Source organism: Oryctolagus cuniculus, chromosome 2, assembly GCF_964237555.1.
Source record: "Oryctolagus cuniculus chromosome 2, mOryCun1.1, whole genome shotgun sequence".
Taxonomy (NCBI): domain Eukaryota; kingdom Metazoa; phylum Chordata; class Mammalia; order Lagomorpha; family Leporidae; genus Oryctolagus; species Oryctolagus cuniculus.
Window position 1 is genome coordinate 198,879,772 of NC_091433.1, and position 20,995 is coordinate 198,900,766.

The following is a 20,995-nucleotide window of genomic DNA, read 5'->3' on the forward strand; positions in this document are numbered from 1 at the left end:
GCTTGGGCCCTGCACCTGCATGGGAGACCAGGAGAAGCACCTGGCGGCGGCCATTGGAGGGTGAACCAACGGCAAAAGGAAGAACTTTCTCTCTGTCTCTCTCTCTCACTGTCCGCTCTGCCTGTCAAAAAAAAAAAAAAAAAATCACAATGTGACCAACAAGGAGCTGAGCAATGACAACTTCAGGTGACACAGACCTGTCCGCACCGGGCGTTCCTGTGTGAGGACAACAGGGTGGGGATGGAACTCAGAGTTGCTTTCACTGCCGTCTGTTCCTCCCGCAGTCCCCTCCCTCCCAGCCCAGGAGATGTTGGGCGCTTGCCCATCTGTGGGGAGCCGTGCAGGTGCGGGAAGCTGAGGCCAGAGGTGAGGCCAGAGGTGCCTGTGTGGCCCCAGCGTCAGTGCACATCAGCCTGATGCGCTGGTGGCACCGTTGGTGCAAGGATCTCCGGCTCTGCCCCGGTGCGAGGCTCAGGCCCGGCCTCTCAGAACCTTAGACCCGCATTCCCAGGGAGCGAGGCTGCTCCCCGTTTACTGCCATTTTCACGTACAGAGTACGATCCCAAGACCAGAAGTTCTCGTAAATGTCTCTGAGGGCCGCTTTGTTTGGCTCATTTATTAGCAATGTGGAAACCTGGTATGTGCATTACTTCTTTTAAAAGTGTACATACAGATCACTTGATTTCGAGTGCTCAAAATGATATCCACTTTCCCGTGAGGGGAATGTCCAGGAGGAATCAGTTCTCTGTCAGAAGAGATGTGTGGACCCAGCACGGAAATACTGGGGGGCCTGGGGCCTGGAGCTCGGCCTGGGAGAGAGCGCAGCCGTAATGTTCGAACGAGCTGGCCTTGAACCTCAGTTAGCCATGTTCTGTGTGGCTTCTCAGGGTTCCTCAGTCTCCCTGAGAGAAAACAGCAGAACACCAACGACTGGGAGGCCTGAGCGAGACAGCGTGAACCACGCGTGGGGCCTGCATGACGCAGTGTGAACCACAAGTGGGGCCTGCATGATACAGCGTGAACCACACATGGGGCCTGCGTGATGCAGCATGAACCACGCGTGGGGCCTGCGTGATGCAGCATGAACCAAGCGTGGGGCCTGCATGACGCAGTGTGAACCACACGTGGGGCCTGCGTGATGCAGCATGAACCACGAGTGGGGCCTGAGAGAGAGTGAACCACGCGTGGGGCCCGCGTGACGCAGTGTGAACCACGCGTTGGGCCTGCGTGATGCAGAGTGAACCACGAGTGGGGCCCATGTGATGCAGAGTGAACCACGCGTGGGGCCCATGTGACACGGTGTGAACCACGTGTGGGGCCTGTGTGATGCAGCGTGAACCATGAAGCTTGAGTTGGGCAGAGTCTGCTGCTGACCACAGCCCCCTTAGGTAGTGACTCGGGGGCTGTTGCTCATATGGCACACTTGGTATGAAGCCTTTGTGTTTTTCATTTGATTTCTGGCTTGGTCCTTACATAGGAATTGCACAGTGGATTTTTACATTTCAAAACAACTTACTTCATTGAACTTAATACATACAGAGGTGTAAATAGGACACATCGGTTCCATTTTCAGACAAGGAGAAGAGCATTTTGGGGACAGGAACACTGCTGGTAGAGTGTTCTGAGAGTGTCAAGGAAGCGTGTGGCCGGGTAGACAGGGGTGTCACCCCCATGTGGACGCAGCGCAGCCAAGCAGAGGAGGAAGTGCAGATGCTACTGGTTCCACGACACGAAACAGAACGAGCAGAACGGAGCATGACCGGCAGGCTAGGGTTTGAAACATCCCTGAACGCTCCTGGCTTCAGGAAGGGGAGACAAGTGCAGGTGGAGGGCGGGCGCATGTGAAGAGCTGAGAGCCAGACTTCGCATTTCTCGTGTCTCCCGCAGGACTGCTGACCTGGCACGATGCGGCCAGTCGTTCGGAGAAGCTGAACCCGCGCAGAGGGCCTGGCGTCCCCTTCTTCAGTCACCCCAGCCTTCCACGGGAGACACGAAAAACTGCCTTCTGGCCCCGTGTTTCTTCCTTGTGCTTTTCCCTCACTGTTCCCACTGGGTGTTGTGCTGATGGAGGAGCTGGCTAGCGAGCTGGCACCGAGGGGCACAGAGCCCGGGGCCTCCTGCCCACGCCAGTGCACAGAGGCCGGGGCCTCCCGCCCACGCCAGTGCTCACACCTGCCAAGGTGCCTGCGTCTTGGGTTCATCCCCGAAGCATCTGCCATTGTGGGTGGTCTTTGTAGACAGGCCAGAGACCAGGGAAGTCGCTCAGCCTTCACGCACCCGACACTGTCCTCTCACTTTGAGTAACAAACAGACCTTTATTTCGAAAGCGCTACACCTGGTAAGACGCACTAGGCGTGGAGCTGCTCCCGGACGGGCACCGCAGGAAAAGGCGGCAGTTCTGCTCACACCGTGTCTCTGTGTGCAGGGCAAGGGACGCCGAGGCTGCGTCTGAGGACAAGGTGCTGGCCGCGCTCCCCTGGACGTCTGTCTGACCCCCAGTGACGTTTGAGGAGTCTCAGAGCGCGGTATGTTAATTCCATGGGAACTTAGAAGCGCACTGGGACCTGAAACAAGCAAAGCCTGGGAGGCAGGGGTGGCGGCTTTCAAACTGGGCCGACTGAGTGGGACGTTCTTTCTGCTCCGGCCTCTTAAGGCTTCAATTTTACGTCACTGACTAATCAGATTCATACATTAATGGGGACTTTTTCTCCATCCGTGCACAGGCGTGAGAATTGGAAGCACTCTAAATATCTCAGGAAGGCACAGCTCGTGCAGAGCACATGCGTGTGGCATGTGTCGTGGGCGTCCTCCACACCCTCTGTGAGACATGGTGCCCTCTGGACCTCAGGCTCCTCCCACCCTGCTCCTACGTGAGCCCGGAGGGCTGGCCCGCCCAGACCACCTCCTCATCAGCCCCAGCCTCTCTGCCCTTCCTAGAGACAAGATGCTCAGGCTGAGGGCAGTGCAGCGCCGGGCAGGAGGCGGCCAGGTGCCAGGGATTTGCCAGTGCAGAGCCAGTCCTGGCGCCATCATTTGCCATTTCCACAGTGGAACATCCTCAACTCAGTCACATCCCTTTTAAAACCTGGAGATGCAACTGTGTTGATATTCAACTCCGTCATGGGGGCCGTTGCCCTGACCGAGGATAGGCTGGGGTGAGGGCAGCTCCCTGGCCCCCTGGTCCCTCCTGCCTGGGGTGAGGAGCCCACGGGTGGCGGCTCTGGGTCCACACCATCTCTTCCTGTTGCAAGTGGGTGGGTTGAGAAATGCTATTCTTATCAATAAGACAAATTTAATTCCCAGCAAGACTGCGAGAAATGAGCCAATCTGTCGGGCCTGATGTTCTCTATTTACTACACAATTAACTTTTAATTGTTCAAAAATGATACTTTTTCGAAGCTTTCTATCTTCACTGTCCCTTACTTTAGGCGCCGACATCGCCAGCGACTTGTCCTCTGAATGAGTCATTTGCCTTAATATTGAATGAACTGTCAGGGAGAGGTTTTGTCCTCCACATAACCAGCACTGCCCACTGTAGAACCAGAATACTCGCGTTAGGGTGGCTGTCATAAGCACTGCCAGTCCTGCGGTCGTGACTACCACCATGAAGATGGCGGTGTAACATTTTCTTCGACAGAACATTTTAAGTTATGCTCGTTGCACTGGACCTCTGTTCTCTGCTCTTTCTAAAATTCTATTCACCGCGCGTCTTTCTGTCTCCTTGCGTGCACTCCTGTGGCCTGGTTGTCTCGAGGTGGGTGGGCGTCCGCTTGCTGGCCACGCCCCCGAGCAGCCCCGAGCGGCCCGGCTGGTTCTGTTGTACTTCCCCCAGCTGACCTCTCAGCCTTGGCTTCAGGAGCACAGCCCCGGCGCGCCTTCTTGACGGAGGCTCTTGGTTCAAACTCACACTTCCGCTTCCTTGTGACAGCAGCAAGCGCAGTGCCCACTGTGAAAGGGTCACGTGTGGCCCGCGTGTGTGGGAAGCAGGACGATGCGTGAGCAGCCAGGACAGTGGCCCTTATGCTTAGAGCCCAGCCCTGAGGATTCCAGAGGACTCCCCTTCCCCCCACCCCAAGGCCAGTCAGCGTGGTGCGCGTTTCCCGGCACTCAGTGTGCACTGCGGGAGCCCCGGGACGCACACCAGCAGCCCCGAGCAGTGGTGTGTTTATGAATGTTTCCCGCAACGGAGCCCTGCAGCTCACAAGGCAGCCCACTGCTTGCTGCATTGTGTTCGTTTGAAATATTTCATTTTAGAAGAAATGCCAAGTGTCCCTACGTTTGGCCTCAGGGGGTGGGGGGGGTGGAAGGAGGGAGGAAGAGAATGAATGAGTGCGAATACGGATGGACGAGTCTAATCCAGCTCAGGTCAGCAGATGGATCGGGCAGGTCTGCCATACTCAGTGCCCGTTGCTAGTGCTGTGCGTTTGGTTCCACTCGGTGTAGCCCTGTTGCTGTCTGGCAGTACTCTGCAGCCTTCCTCAATAGCTCATCTCGTTCCAGGTGACTGAGCTGGCCCTGCACTAAATATGCTAAACTTCTCTGGAGAGCAAACGTTGGCCTTGATTCTCGACCTCGGGCAGGGCCAGGTGGGAGCCACGCACAACTGGCTAGGAGGAGAGTGTGGGCTGCAGCCACCATCCTCCAAGGGCTGTCCCTGCTCCAACCATGAGCACTGGTGACACCGATCTCCCCGCCTGCTGTGGCTGTGCACATCTGGCATCACAGATCCAGGCTGGAAGCTGGGGCCCTCGTGTGTCTGCAGGTTGGGCTCCCCGTGGGTCAGGCAGCTGGGGCCCCCACGCGTCTGGCCCACAGGGCCCCGTCAGGCTCCAGTCTCCGTCAGCTGGGCAAGGACACAGTGAGCTCCAGGGGGCTTGCACTGCAGAGTGTCCGGAAGGACTTCCCTGTGTGGGGCTCTGGGTGCCTTCCTACGGGGGCTTGTTTGCTGGGGGATTCCCTTCTGCCCTGTCGGTGTCCCTGTGCCACAGGTACCTGCTCACGTCCCCGGCACTTCTGCAGTGTGATCCGGGCTCCCAGGTGGACATGGAGTAGCTGACTTACCCCTCAGGACAAGGCGAGGCAGGAAACTCATCGCACTGTGAAGCAGGGAACACCGAGGCCCCAGCACGGAGCTGGAGTTAAGGGCCCCCCACAGTGTGAGCACCCCCATTACACCAGGGTTTAAATCCCAGCCATTTCTCAGTCACTTGTGTCTTCAAGTTGCCATGGCAACTCCGATTTGCAAAATGGGAAGAGGGAGGACAGCAGTGCGGCTGTGGCCTCTGGCCACTGTTTCCAGGGTAGATTTCATCCAGTCTGTTCCCCTGTGCACATGGGTAACAGGTACACCTCATGCGTATGGAGACCGGACCTCGTGCTTCCTGTTACAGGCTGCGGGCGGGCTTCGTGTCCACGTAGGTTTTCTCTGAACCTTTCCCGACTGACACTGCCGGCCTCCCCTCTGCCCCCGCGTGTTTCTCATCGGGGTGTCCCACCTGATCCTCTCGCCGCGTCCTTGACTTGACGCTGCTCGGTGGACAGACTTTCCACTTGCTCTTCAGTGTGCAGGCTCTGGCTGGGAGCAGCAGCTGAGGGCGGGCATTGCTGTGCAGCAGGTTAGGCTGCAGCTCAGCTCGGGATGCCCACAGCCCATATGTGGGACCGGCTCCAACCCTGCTGCTCCACTGCCCGTCCAGCTTCCTGTGAATGCACCCCGGGAAGCGCCAAGTGCTCGGCTCCGGCCACCACATCAGAGGCCGGGATGGAGTTCTGGGCTCCTGACCTTAGCCTGGCCCAACCCTGGCTGTTGTAGATATTTGGGGAGTAAAACAGCAGGTGGGAGATTCTCTCTCTCTCAGTCTCTATCTCCGTCTATCTGCCTTCTAAGTGAATGAAAATAAACATTTTTAAAAACAAAGCAAATGAAAGAAAACAATGTCCAGTGTCCACCTATCTGAATGTAAAAGTTAAAAAAATTGTAAAATTGAATGGTAGAAAGAAAATACAGTGAAGACTTTTACTTGGCTGGACACTGAGAAGCTGATGAAATTGGAGATAAAACTGAGCCAAGGGGATGGCACTGTGGCACGACTGGTTAAGCTCCCACCTGCAGTGCTGGCCTCCCATATTGGTGCCAGCTCGTGTCCCGGCTGCTCCACTTCTCATCCAGCTCCCTGCTAATGGCCTGGGAAAATCAGAAGAAGATGGCCCAAGCGTGTGCTCCTATGTGGGCGATTTTAAGATGCTCCTGGCTCAGCCCTGGCAATTACAGCCATCTGGAGTATGGAAGACCTCCCTCTCCCTCTCCCTCTCCCCCTCCTCTCCCTCTCTCCTTCTCCCTCCCCTCCCTCTCCCTCTCCCTCCCCCCTCCCTCTCCCTTCCCCCTCCCTCCCCCTCCCTCTCCCTCCTCCCCCTTCCTTCCTTTTCTCTCACCCTCTCCCTCTTCCTCTCCCTCCCCCTCCCTCTCCCTCTCAACCTCTCCCTCTCTCCCTCTCCCTCTCCCTCTCAACCTCTCACTCTCTCACTCTCTCCCTCTACCTCTCCCTCTCAACCTCTCACTCTCTCCCTCTCTCCCTCTCCCTCTCTCCCTCTCCCTCTCCCTCTCCCTCTCCCTCTCCCTCTCCCTCTCCCTCTCTCTCTCTCCGTTCCTCTTTCTCCCTTTCTGTAACTCTGACTTTCAGATAAATAAGTAAATCTTAGAAACAAAAGAGCCTGAACGCAGAGGAACAAGCAGCCTGGACCTGGAGCGGGTGTAGGCTGAGGTTTGAGGAGTGCACTTGGGCTCCCTCCCTCCTTCCTTCTGTCCCGCCCTCCCTCTGCCATCTGCCACCACCTCTTCCTCCTCTTGCTGCTCCCACTTTGGGTGGCTGATACTTTCTTTCTATGCGAAGGCAGCACCTTCCTCCACACTTTGAACTATTGTCATATTCAGGAATCCCCTGAAACACGGGAAACTAAAAACAAGGGAGGTTTGTACCCTTAGCCCCCTGGTGGTTCCTGCTGTGCCCCGCTGGGCTTGGCAGGCCCTCAGAACATCAGTGGCTGGAGAGGCCGGGCACAGGAGACAGCTGCTGCTGCTCTTCCCAGACTCCAGGGACAGGTGAGAGCCGAGAAGGTGCTGAAGCCCCCAACACAGGGACACAGGCTCAGGGAAGGAGGGATGCTCGTGGCTGGCCTCCGGGAGCCGTGTACTCGCAGACACCTGCTGACAGGAGCTGCGCCGAGAGGAGCCAGCAAGGGGTGGTGATGGGGGCTGAGAGAGAGGAGCCCTTCGCTCCCCTCCCCCAGTGACCTGGCTCCCAGTCCTGAATGTCCCCTTCTGTGAAACTTGAGGCCTTAAAATGGAGACAGGGACCTGTTTGGCCCTGGAGTTCCAAGAGTCAGTTACTTAAGATGATTATGTGATGTTTAGGGATGTTGATAGTGTCGTGTCTTGGTATAAAAGTCCCTGTATTTTAGAAAAGTGCAGTGAGAACTCCTACAGGAAATTACATGACCTGGGCATCTCCTTAGAGAAACTACAGGAGTGGTTACGGGCGGAGAACAGGACGGTGACACTGACCCGCTGACGCCGCTGTGAGCGTGTGCTCAGCTGTCTGCTCTGTGCTGGTGTCAGGCTTTCTCCGGGAACGAGACTCTGCATCACGGCATGGCTGAGGTGGCGGCTCATCGAGCCAGGCTGATGGGGGATCCCAGCTCTGTGCTGTTCCTCCCCAGGCCTCAGTCTTATCCCCTGTGAAGTGGGAATAGCGGTCTGGACTTCCCAGCACCCTCGCTCTTCACGTGTTCATGTCGCATGCAGACCACGGCGCCCCATGTGCAGTACTAGCCAAGGCTGATGTTGGTAACACCTGCAGAGTGGGGGCCTTTGGGCGTTCCCACTGGGGATTTCTCTACTAGCGGTTGTAATAGAGGGAAAACCTTGATTCTGTATAAGGAGAGCATTTGAGAGTTAATAGTTATCTTTTCTTTTTGGAACCAAAACCAGACAATGTAATGATGGCTTTCCCATCACTTATACTATCAAAAGGATTCTAGAGGAATTTTTTTAATTTGCCAAGGGTATTATATGTTTTTTTTTTTTTTTACTTCAAAGTAGGATAGGCTAAATGATCAGCCAGTTCAGCTTCGATCCTGGGCCTCGGGTGTCTGAACCTTTGGCACCATGTGTTCTGAGAGACGGCAGGACTGCGTCTGTGCAGTCAGCAGCAGCATCGTAGCCACTGGGGTCCTCGCAGCTCCCCAGCTCCTCGTCTGGGCTCTCCGGGGGCCGCCATCCTGGCTCAACTGTGTGGGGAGGGTGCTGGTGTTGGGGAGCTGGGTGGCTGTGTTCTGACGAGCGCTCTTTGGCTGGTTAATGAAGTCCATGTGTGAAGGGCCCGGTGCTCCCGCCTCCCTTCCCGCCATCCCATGTCTGCTGTCCTTTGCCCTCCCTCCACGCTGGGCTGCCCGAGTGACCATGGGGATCGGTCGTCCTTTCCGTCACTGGGAGACAGCAGATGCGGCTGTGCAGGTTTATCTCTGCAGAAATCTCAGGCCTGCGTGAGGGCTGAATATGAGCAAAGGTCAAGCATCCTGACCCTTGATGGGAATCCAGCCCTGAGCTCTTGGGGAAGGGGGCGGGGCAGCTCCCAGGCCTTGACCTCAGAAGGGGAGGGAAGAGACAGGCGCAGAGGCGGTAGAACAGGAAGGTGGGATTCAGTGGCCGTCCATCTAGAGTGAGCAGGTAGTGGCCATAAGCTTCGTCCCGCCAAGCTCCTCCTCCACGACCCAGGGTCGGAGGCTGCCCCTGCTCTCGGAGCATCCGGGCCAGAGGCTGTGCTGACGCCAAGAGGAAGCGGAAACTAAGGACAATAACCTGAGTCTCCTCTCGCCCTCCCCTCTCCCATATGTGTGAAGCCATCTGTCCGTGCGGTCGGATTGAACTTGGTAGTGGACTGGCCTTTGTAAAGTCCCCTGGCCCGGGTTCTAGTGAGTTCTGAACGAGGAACAGAGCAGCTTCAGTTTGGTGCCAGCCGCAGCACGCTGGCCAGAGTGGAGCTCGGGGTCACCTGCTCAGGGCACCTGTGGTGTCAGGGCCAGTGCTCTAAGTAATCTGGGAAGGTGCTGGGGGGGCGCCAGGGCAGGCGCCGTGTCCTGATCTTGGCCTCCGTGGCTTACAGACACCACCACTGAGGAGAAATGCTCCTTGTCTGGAATGAACCTGACGTGTCACCCATCAGTGTGTGTGCACAGCAGTCCCTCAGGCCTAGCTCAGTGACAGCCTCAGGGACACCCGCTGTGCCCCCAGACAGGGTCAGCACCGTGCAGAGCGCACCCACCGGCTGCGCCTGCGCTGCACTCGTCTTCCCTTGCTCCAGCTGCCTCCTCCACTCACTCAGGCCCGGGAGTGTTGCTCAGCCTCAGGGCCCTGTGGGCACAGGCCCTGGGACCTCTCCTGACTGCCCTGGTGGGGCTCTGGCAGGCCTGGGTCTTTCCTGTGCCATGTGGCGGTGGCAAGGGTGTGGTGAGACCAACATGACCAAAGGGAGCTTCCTGCAAGCACTGTCCGTGGCAGCTGTGTAGCTGGAGTTGGGAGGGACTCTTTCTTCCTAAAATGGCTTTAAATGCACAAGATCTCTCTTAGACTATGTCCCTTAGGGTCAGAAATCATATTAGAAAACAAATCAAGACCAAATCTCCTGGAACAAAATGCTCGCAATACGGAAAAGAGAGCTACAAGTGTTCCCGTGCTAAGAGCACCAAATGACGTCCCGTCTTCTCTGCTCCTGCACTGCCTAAAAGGTCATCCAGTTTCTGTCGTGAGTGACTTCCAGGGACCCTGAGTGCTCTGACTGCACCAGCCGGGCTGCCTCCGCCTGGCTCCTGCCTCCCTCTTCCGGTGCCCATTGTGCAAATGCGTTCTGTGGCGTTGAGTGCCAGGGCCCGTGCCCACTTCACAAGCGTTTGTGTTCTGTGGGGTGCTTGCATCACCCTGCTTTACTGCAAGACCAGGCATTCTGACCTTAGGCCAGTGGCCTCCCCTGTAGGCAGATGGACAGCCAGGCCCTGGCCTGACCCCCACCTCCCAAGGCTCTGAGAGAGCACGGACTGTCTTCTCTGGTATTCTCCCTCCCGACCGAGCTCTCAGACTTGCAGCATGGGGGCCTCCATGGCCAGGTGCCACCCACGGCTGCCATGCGGCCTGTGCCTCCATGCAGGTGCGTCCTCGGCTGGGGGCAGCTCTGCCATGGCCGATGAGCCCTGGCTGGCTCTGGGGGCTCTCCACTTTCTCCAGAAGGCAAGCTGGGCTGGACACTCGTCCTAAGGGTTCTCAGAGATGGAGTAGTCTGGTCCTGGTACATCACAGCCCCAGATCCGTCGGTAATACACTGGGACAGGAGCCGTCCCTGGTGCTCCCTGTCCGGCTGCTCTCTGCTGTTGGATTTACTGGACACTATTATATGATGCTTTATTTATCTTCACAATAGTTTTAATCCTTGGACACAGTGCCCCTGCTTAGCAGTTTGATTTTCCTTTCACTCACTGTTGAGCTTTTTTTCTCCATGGCTAAACATCAGCAGTTTTATTTAATCCTTAAGAAAAAATAACAATCATAAGCACGGAGCAGAAAATAAGACAACAACGTCCTGGGCTTTGCGGAGAGTACATGTGGGCGTGTGTGTCTGGGGGCGCCAGTGCGTGAATGCATGCGCTGTGGTGGGCGCGTCTGTGAAGAAGACTGAGCAGAGCGGGAGGGACGGAGTCAGGTCGGGGAGCCCTGGTGCCCCGGTGCACGTGCAGTGGTTGGAAGCACCTTGGTGGTCGGGGACTGTACAGTGAGAGGGCAGCCTCAGAGGTGTCTGGGGGAGGAGTGTTTGTTGAGAGGGGGTTACAGAGGAGTGAGAGACCGAGAGAAAGATCTTCCATCCGCTGGTTCACTCCCTAAATGCTCAGAATGGCCAGAGCTGGGCTGATCTGAAGCCAGGAGCTTCCTCCAGCCTCCCGCACGGGTGCAGGGGCCCGAGGACTTGGGCCATCCTCCACTGCTTTCCCAGGCCACAGCAGAGAGCTGGGGCAGAAGAGGAGCAGCCCACATTCCTGCACCTCGGTCTGGGACTTGCGCCTTCTGTAACCAAGAAGAAGTACACTTGTGTGACTGCCCAGGCTGTGGTGTTCCCTCGGGCCGCCTACCAGCAGAACCACCCCACGCCCCCCCTGCCCTCCGCAGAAGCCGAGGCCACCTCTAGAGACAAGGCGGGCTGGGGTGCCAGTGCTGACCCCGGGAGCGTGGGCAGGCTCTCCATGCCGGCTTCTCAAGTGGGAGCAGTGCCAGCATGGGAACCTCACGTTAGGAGCACAAGGAATTGTTGTGTATTTATGTGAAAGGCAGAATTAACAGAGGGAGAGAATCATCCAGTGGTTCACTCTCCAAATGGCTGCAGTGGCCAGGGCTGGGCTACACTGAGGCTATGAGCCTAGAATGCCATCTGGGTCTCCCATGTGGGTGCAGGGGCCCAAGTGCCTGGGCCGTCTTCCACTATTTTCCCAGGAGTGTTAGCAGAGAATTGGGTCAGAAGTGCAGCAGCCTGGACCTGAGCCGGCACTCAGGTGGGATACTGGTGTCACAGACAGTGGCTTAACACTCACAGGCACAGGGTCTATGAGGAATGAGGAGCCAACCCACATGCACACTCGGGATGTGTAAGTTATGAGGAGACACACATGCACACGCGGTCTATAGGAGATGCAGAGTCAGCACACATGTGCACACACACACACACTCAGGATGTGTGATGAGGAGACACACATGCACACGCGGTCTATAGGAGATGCAGAGTCAGCACACATGTGCACACACACACACTCAGGATGTGTGATGAGGAGACACACATGCACACGTGGTCTATAGGAGATGCAGAGTCAGCACACATGTGCACACACACACACTCAGGATCTGTAAGTGATGAGGAGACACACATGCACACGCGGTCTGCAGGAGATGCACAGTCAGCACACATGTGCACACAAATACACTCGGGATGTGTGATGAGGAACACACATGCACACGTGGTCTATAGGAGATGCAGAGTCAGCACACATGTGCTCACACACACACACGCACTCGGGATGTGTAAGGGTCGTAACCACCAGGCCCAGCCATACTGGCCCCACACCGTGGCATCATTCGCCCATTAAATGGAGAAAGCAGCTGATGGGTCCTTTCCACTGGGGAGGACACTGTGTGTGCTGACGAGGTGAGGTCAACTGAATGACCAGGAGTGTGAACCCCAGCTGTCTCTAACAGGGGGGCCGTGACCATGAACCCCAGCTTCCTCTAACAGGGGGGCGTGACCGTGAACCCCAGTCTCTAACAGAGGGCCTGTGACCATGAACCCAGTCTCTAATAGGAGGACTGTGACCACCGTGAACCCCAGTCTCTAACAGGGGGGGCGTGACTTTGAGCCCCAGACTCTAACAGGGGGACTGTGACTGTGAGCCCAGTCTCTAACAGGGGGGCTGTGACCACCGTGAACCCCAGTCTAACAGGGGGGCCATGACCATGAACCCCAGTCTAACAGGGGGGCCATGTCTAACAGGACACCAGGTGCGGCTTTGCTGACTCTGTCATATGCCGCTGTGGATGGCTCAGTGGCTGTGGCCTCTTGACCAGGCTCAGGTGCAACGTGACGGCCCCTAGGGCCCTGCTGTCCTCTCCCTGTTAATGATGCTTCTCAATTGCTTGCCATCTCCAGTGCCCTGTTCTGCTGTCCCTAAGAAAATCTCCTGGATAGGCACAGCACAGGGGCATGGTTATGATGGTTTCTCTGCCGCTGTCATCATTCTGGATAAATGACGGATCATCCCATCTCTCTCTCTCTCTCTCTTTTTTTTAAAATTTATTTAATTTATTTGAAAGAGTTACAGAGAGAGGGAGACAGAGAGAGAGGTCTTCCATCTGCTGATTCACTCCCCAGATGGCCGCAACGGCTGGAGCTGTGCTGATCTGAAGCCAGGAGCCAGGGGTTTCTTCCATGTCTCGCGTATTGGGCCATCTTCTACTGCTTTCCCAGGCCATAGCAGAGAGCTGGATGGAAGTGGAGTAGCCAGGTCTCAAACTGGTACACATATGGGATGCCGGCGCTTCAGGCCAGGGCGTTAACCTGCTGCACCACAGTGCCGACCCCCATCCCATCTCCTGCATAGGCACAGCACAGGGGCATGGGTTGTGATGGTTTCTCCGCCTGTTGTCATCATCCTGGATGGGTGAAGGGCCATCCCGTCTCTTCCTCTTCCTCTACTTCTGCTTCTGGCAGGTGGATAATAGGAGCTCAGAATCACATTTGCGAGAGGAATAAACATTCCGTGTGAATGTGTGAGACACCATGCTGATATACACGGTAGTGAGATCCAGTGAACCAAGCTGCTCCCCAGAGACTTGAACAATTTCTCGTGGCCTGGAGGTGGATGTGCTGGGGCCGTGCCTGGTGTGCAGGTGGCCACTTGTCCCAGTGTCCCCACATGCACACACGGGTATGCACACAGATCTCTAACATGCCATGTGCAGGTGGTAGGGAACTTCAACAAGTTCACGAGAAATGGAGCTAAAGGCAAAGTCTGTCTCAGCACAAGCACCTCTTAAGTCCATGCTCAAGAAGGGCCTTCAAAGTGCGAGAAACACATTCAGGAAAAGTGCAGGGATTTCAGATTTCACAGCATAACAGCATCCGTCAATTCTGGTTTTGGATCACTTTTTAAAAAGATTTATCTATTTATTTGAGAGGCAAAGTTACAGAGAGAGAGAGACAGAGAGAGAGGTCCTCCATCCACTGGTTTACTCCCCAAATGGCTGCAGCAGCAGGAGCTGAGCTGATCTGATGCCACAACAAGGAGCTTCCTCCAGGTCTCCCACGTGGGTGCAGGGGCCCAAGCACTTGGGCCATCCTCCACCGCTTTCCCAGGCCGTCAGCAGGGAGCTGGATCAAACCAGCACCCACATGGTGTTCCAGCACCACAGGGGAGGCTTAGCCTGCTGCAGCACAGCGCCAGCCCCTGGATGATAGATGATGTCCAGTATCAGACTGGAAGTCTCAAATCCCCGCAGAGACGTCTGAAGGACACGTGATCAGGCACAGCAAGAGGCCATGCTGGCGGAGAGACTCGGAGGCCCGAGGTGGCTGGAATGGGCCCATGGGGAGCCTGCCTTTTCAACTGGGCAGGGACAACCAGGCCGAAGGCACCCAGAGGACAGAGGCCCCAGACAACACTGTCAGTCAAGGTTTTGGACATGGAAGGAGAGGGCAGACTCAGGGCGGTAAAGAGCACTGAGCTCCAGGCTGGGCTGCGGGGGTGCATCCAGCAGTCTCTGCAGCAGAGCAGGGCCAGTTCCGCTGGTGCACCATGTCCTGAAGGCAGTCACGGGATCTCTGCTGAGACTGAGGCAATGGCAGCTGGGGTGATGCACGTGCGAGACAGGGCAGGGACAGCAGGAGCCCCAGGGAGCCGGGACCTGACCCCTGTCTGCAGGGACGGATTCCAGCCCGTGACCCCCATCTCCACAACTGCCAAGAGATGGGGCCCAGTCCTGGCTTGGGACAGGGAGGCCACCACGGGGCTGCACCAGGTGCTGTGTCTCCAGGAGCCTGGAGCGGGCCACCACGCACGGCGTGGGATGTGTGTGCAGAGACCTCACTGATGGTTGGTGTTCAGGACACTGCCATGTGCACGATCATTTTGAAGACTTCCGTTCTAGAACAGTGGCTCTAAATAAGCTCTCTCCTTCCTGCACGATGATTTAGGGAGCGCTGAGCAATGTCGGGGAGGGACTGGTCACTGAGCCCTAAACCCCAGCCCGCACACCTCTGCAGGAGTGGGCTCTGGGATGACAGCCGTCTGCACCGTCCATCTGGGGTAGTGTAAGGGAGGCCCATGCTGCCACGGGTGGGCAGGAGCTAGTCTGTCTGCCTTGTGCATGGCCCGGTGCTGGATTTCCTTCTTCCCTAGATTTCCTTCATGATTGCATTTAACTTCGCTGTTAGATGAGGGTGAAGCCCCTGAGTGTGTGAGGCTGGATTTGGGCAGGGTCTGGGGCAGCACAGGGCGTCTGCACCGGCACAGGCCCCTCCCAGACTGGAGACACCTCATCCGAGCAGGTGGCTCTGCTGTAGAAGTTAAGGACAAATGGAATCCCGAGAAGTCCTGAAAGGTCTTCCAAGGGGAGGTGCCGATCGCTTGTTGTCACAGTGTTTTTTCTAATTGTTTTCCAATTTTTCTAATTGTTTGTGTATCTGTCAGACAAGAGAGCGTGAGCAGCCATCATAGGGCATGGCTCCCTCTGAATCCCCCTACGTCAGTGCTGTCTGTGCTCCAGAGAGGGGCTCCCCACCCGTCACCTCTCGGCGCTGGTGAACGGCCGAGTGTGCCGCTCACAGCCAGTCCCCTCAGCTCACTGATTCCTTATGCCAAGGTGAATGGGCCTTGCACTTCAGAGCCGGAAGTTTTCTTATTTCCACACTGGTTTTCTCCCTGTTCCTAGCTAACAACGACCAGGGGCTTTATTGGTTATTGAGGTCCAGGAAGTAAAATACTCCATCAAAAGAGTGTATACCTGAACCTAGAACACATGGGCTAATAGGACACCAACAAACGACCTTTTGAACTCTGCAATAGTCCCCTCTGCCCTTCCCACTGAACCAGGGCTGTCACTGCTGTCCTCTGGGCTTCCAGACCCAGGCAGGGAGCAGCTGCAGGGAGTGGGCACAGGGCTGGCCCCAGCTCCTGATGGGGTTCACTGCCCTCCAGGCATGGGGGACTGCCCCCGGCCGCTCTGATGGGAGGCCTTGCCCTCCATGTGCCTGCGCAGCCTTGCTCCTTGGAGCCCTGACTTAATCCATAGCGGTTGCTGGAGCTCCAGGGCAGCGGGCGAGCCGGCGCTGGTGAGCTCCTCCCACTGGGAGACATTTCCGCTCACAGCTGTGTTTCCAGCCCCGCTGAGAAGCCTGGGTCCATGTGGTCCACCACAAGGAGCACACTTGCATCCTGGCACGGCCCCTGCCTGACCCCAGAACCTCCACAGTCTCAGGCACCGACCGGCACCTTCCAGGCTCTCGTGTCCTGCCCATCATCACCTGTGCGAGCTGAACCGCCCAGGCTTTGTGCCTTGCTGCCAGACGCCGTGTTGCTGTGTCGCCCTCGCTCTTAGAGGAGTGTGACTTTCTCAGGGGAGGAGACTTCCCTAAAACATGGGAGGACGGGATCAGTCACCGGCGCAGTGGCAAACGCATTGCTTGCCACGTCCCTGGCCTATCCTGGAGCCCTGGTGCCAACCTCTGAGCCAGCTCCCTGCTACCATGCACGCCCTGGGAGGTGGCAGCGATGGCTCCAGGACTTGGTCCCTGCCACCCACATGGGAGACCTGGATGGAATTCTGGCCTCTTTTGTTAGGGGGTGAGGAATGAACCAGCAGATGGAAGTGCTCTCTGTCTTTTGAATAGAATAATCATTGTTAAGTTGAAAAATATGTTCATGGCCATGTACTTCCTGAATCCATGCTCTCCCATAATGAAGTTCTCTGTGGGCTACATCTGCACCTTCTAGAACGACCTGGAACCCAGCCAGACCCACCGGCTGGCCTCCCCTGGGCCCTGTGTGCTTCCTGGCAGGAAGATCTCCAGCTACTGGAGAAGTCCCCAGGGGCTCAGGGCTCCATCTCATTAAAATAAGAAAAGCTGCCCCTCGCTGAAGGTCTGTGCCCTGGGCCCCTCTGTGTGCTCAGCATTGCACTTATGTCATCCGTCTGACTGGCAGCTCTGCCAGTCTGTGCCGTTACTGTCCTTTTCACAAAAACAGAGCAAGACTGAATTTCGTTGTGTGCAATTTTTTGGCCATTAAGTGGTAGTGCAGGGATCTGACCAAGTCTCTCTGCCTGCGCTTCCCTGTGCTTTTCCTCACCCAGCTCCCCTTTGGCATTGTTCTGCCATCCTGCACTTCTGAAGTGCTGGGGCGTCCCCCTCTGTGCCCTCCTGAAGGAGAGGGTGTCTCCACATGCCCCCAGGGTGCACTGCCACCTGCACTTGACTTCAGCAATGACCTTTCAGCGGATTTCACGTCCCAGCCCTCCCCAGGCCATCCTGCAGTCTTCGGGTTCCAACTGACTTGGGTGTGGCTCTCAGAGGGACGGGGGCCATGCCACTGCCCTCAGGGTTTTGTGTCAGCAGTAGGAAGCTGGACGTAAGTCTGTCTGTGTGACACACAGCAGAGATCACGCGTTGTTGCCCTCCTGGGCTAGTCCCTGTTGTCGGGTGTTGGAGGGCTTGGCTGGGATCTCAGGTGTCCGACTCTCACTCCGCTAGAAAGTAGCTTACACATCAGGACTCTGGCGGATCTGAGCGCCGTGGTGGGGCGTGGTGGGGGTGTGGGAGGAGTCAGTGCAGTGTTCCCACTGATGGCACAGGGCACTGTGGAGATGTGAACAGTGGACAAGGTGTAGGACCTGGGGCATTTCAGGGCTGGGAGCCAGAGTGAGGCTTTGTGGAGAGCAGGGAGCCCGGGTCTTAGAAGGGCATAAGGCTGGGATGCAGAAAGACGAACTACACGAGCAGCACTGGGGCTCAGGGACTTTGTCCAGATCCTGCGGGGGAGTGGGCACGGCTTCGGAGTGCATGCTCTGGTCCTGCTGCTGTGGGTGCCGGCGCAGCAAGTCAGCCGTCCAAAGGCCCAAGCGCTCCTGGTGAGACAGAAGGAGATAAGACTCGCTTCATCAAGTCACTGCAGGGTTAAATCGCCAGGGTGCACGCTGTGCGTAGTCCCACGCAGGAAACAGCCCATCACGTGCAGCATTGCTCTCTCTGAGAGGCAGCTTGCCAGGTGCCAGGAGCATGCCAGAAAGAACTCAGCCTGGCAAAAAGGCCATGTTAGTGTCAGGATGGAGTCTGCCGACGTGAGGGGAGGGGCTCTTTGTGCTCCCCACCAGTCTCCTGGGCTGCGGGGACGGGGAGTGGCCGCGGGTTTGGTTGAGGAGTTCAGCCCTGCTATGTTACCTTTGTCCCAGGAGCTGCTGTGCATAGGGCCTCTCGAAATAGGAGGCCTCGCTCTTTTCCGGCACCCCCGCGGCGATCAGCTGCTTCAAAATGAAGCTGAGTGTCTCCTTCCCAGCCACTGGCTGCCAGGGACTCACCGCTGTGGGCGATGAGCGTGAACTTCGCACTTTGTACGGGAAGTGTGTGGCCGCAGAAGTTGCTGCCGACGCTCCGGGTGAAGAATGGAGGGGTTGTGTGGTCCGAGTCAGTGGTGGGAATGACAAACAAGGTTTTCCCACGAAGCAAGGTGCCTTGACCCACGGCCGGGTCCGCCTGGTGCTGAGTCAGGGGCATTCCTGCTACAGACCAAGAGAACTGGAGAAAGAAAGCACACATCATTTCGGGGCTGCATTGTCGATGCCAACTTGAGTGCTCTCCACTTGGTTATTGTAAATAAAGGAGAGAAACACATTCCTGGATTGACTGATACCACAGTGCCTCGTCACCTGGGTCCTAAAAGAACCAGCAGAATTTGCAACTTTTCAGTCTCTAAAGAAGACAGTGCACTCCAGTATGTTGTAAGAAAGCCCTTTAACAAAGGTAAGAAACCGAGGACCAAAGCACCCAAGATTCAGCGTCTGGTTACTCCATGTGTCCCGCAACACAAATGCCGGCGAATGGCTCTGAAGAAGCAGTGTACTAAGGAGAACAAGGAGGAGGCTGCACAACATGTAAACTCCTGGCCGAGAAAATGGAGGAGGCCAAGGAAAATCGCCAGGAACGGATTGCCAGGAGACGTAGGCTGTCTTCTCTGACAGCGTCTACTGCTAAATCTGAGTCCAGTCAAAACTAAGGTTTTATAACAACAAATAAATAAGATTGTGTTTCAGATCTCAAAAGAGGAAGGGAGGGAGGGAGGGAGGGAGGGAGGGAAGGCCTCAGGGACCGCCTGTGGCACTGACATCCCATATAGACGCAGGTTCAAGCCCTGGCTGCTCCACTTCTGATCCCTGTCTCTGCTATGCCCTGGGAAAGCAGTGGAGGATGGCCCAAGTCCTTGGGCCCCTGCACCCATGTGGGAAACCGGGAAGATGTTCCTGACTTCCAATTGGCACAGCTTGGCTGTTGTGACCATTTGGGGAGTGAACCAGTGGATAAAAGACTTTCTCTCTGTCTCTCCCTCTCACTGTCTGTAGCTCTATATCTTAAATAAATAAATAAAATATTAAAAAAAAGAAATAGGAGGCCTTGTAAAAAGGCCATGGGTGAAAGGAATGCAAAGATAAGTTTACTTGGTGTGAAAGTGTTCTTAAGTCCACGCGTGGTTTCTCCAGAGCACGCGTTTTCCAGGCGAGCTTTTTAAGGCCCGTTGTGTGCATGGATGTCAGAATATCTCCACACTGGAATAAACCCTCCTTTTGATTTGCATTTCAAAGCGCTGGTATGGTTCATCTGCACCATGGGGCCTACGTCTCTGTCCGTTTTTGCTCCAGAATAATCACGATTGCGCAGTGCGTCCTGTGGTCGGGGCTCACGCTGGCTCTGCTGGTTTTCTGGGGTGGGAGGTCGTCAGCACACGGGCGAGGTTCCACACTGCATTCCAGTGCTGGAAGAGGACTGCTCATGGAACAGTGATCCGTTTATTCCCCAATAAAGAGGAGTTGTATTTGATCACTTGGGGAAGAACTAAGTGCAATGGGAATTCTTATTTAAAAGTTATTCATAGGGTTGGCATTGAGGTGAAGCTACTGCCTGCACTCCACCATGCCCTGTAAGCACTGGTTTGAGTACCAGCTCCTCCACTTCCAATCCAGCTCCCTGTTAACCCACCTGGGAAAGTCACAAAGGATTGCCCGCGCTTGGGCCCCTTTAACCCATGTGGGAGACCTGGATGAAGCTTCTGGCTTTGACCTGACTCAGCCCTGGCTGCTGTAGTCGTCTGGGGAATGAACCAGTGGATGGAAGATCTCTGTGTGTGCTTCTCTAGCGCCCTCTCTCTCTGTAACTCTGTCTCTCAAATAAACAAATGAATATTTTAAAAAGTTATTCACGTCAATGCGTCTTACATTTAAAACTTTATGCTCATCTTCCTGCCTTTTGGGGGAAGAAATCACTTTATCTGTTTACATGGTGATTTTTTTTTTTTCCTTCTTGGAAGAGCTATTTGTCTATTACTTGTGATGTATGTGTCTTTACCTTTCACATGAGGTGGGACTTTGAAATCCTTCCTAATTCATTAAAAATAAAATGAGTTCTGCCTATAATATAATCTATGAAGAAAAAAGTGCTGTGAATTCAAAAAATATCCTTAGTGGGACTTTAACAGAAATTATTTGGCTACTTGGTTAGTTAGAAAAATTCGAGTCAACAGCAAATCTTGATCAAATCATGTAGTTGTGGTTCTTGAACAATGGCTTGTAAAAGCTTTGCTTGGCAGGCTATCAGAGCAAAATCGTAGTGTTTATAATGGTGTTCTGAGACTCAGAGGGGCTGGGAGAGCATGGGCCATAGCAGCCACTCCTCTGTGGTCCTGCCCTAGCCCTACAACACATGCTTCCCATGTCTGCTCTGCCGACGGCTGTAGGCTCAGCAGTGAACGCGGTGCCCACAGCCCAGCTGGGCAGCCATGTGGGTGGATGGTCGCTTGGCTTCAGTGGGTCGTGGGATTTCCATTGCTGTGCTTGGAGCTGGCCCCGTTCCATCACGAGGTATTTTCATTCAGAACCGCAGTCTGTGGAATGCTGGGTACCGAGTCTTACCTCATTCCACCAGTTCGTCCTCCCAGTCACGTTGCACACTGGAGGGCGTCTTCGTCACGCTCCCCTCCAGCTGGCCCCAGGGGCCGTGGTGACAGCCAGCACCGGGCCCCTCTTCCAGAATGCATGGTTGTTAAGCTTCTCCCCGACACTCCAATGGTGTTAATAGCATCTATACAGCTTGTTTTTTAATTGTGCCAGCTGATTTGATTTCTACACAGCTCACTGTGTATTTCTAGTTGA

At 55.7% G+C, this 20,995-nt stretch overlaps 1 protein-coding gene and 1 pseudogene across 22 annotated transcripts in view; both read left to right on the plus strand.

Annotated features, from left to right (window-relative positions):
- The window catches only part of MYT1L (myelin transcription factor 1 like), a 440,164-nt gene that overhangs the window by 37,282 nt on the left and 381,887 nt on the right, over positions 1-20,995 (plus strand). For 19 of the 22 annotated variants that reach the window (XR_011386785.1, XR_011386786.1, XM_051838143.2 and 16 more), the window contains exon 2: positions 2,426-2,525. The exons of the other annotated variants lie outside the window; for them this stretch is intronic. The gene's annotated coding sequence lies outside the window, so the exon portion shown is untranslated. The remainder of the gene's footprint in view (positions 1-2,425; positions 2,526-20,995) is intronic. 22 annotated transcript variants of the gene reach the window in all.
- Positions 6,481-18,892, plus strand: LOC127488509 (small ribosomal subunit protein eS6-like; annotated as a pseudogene).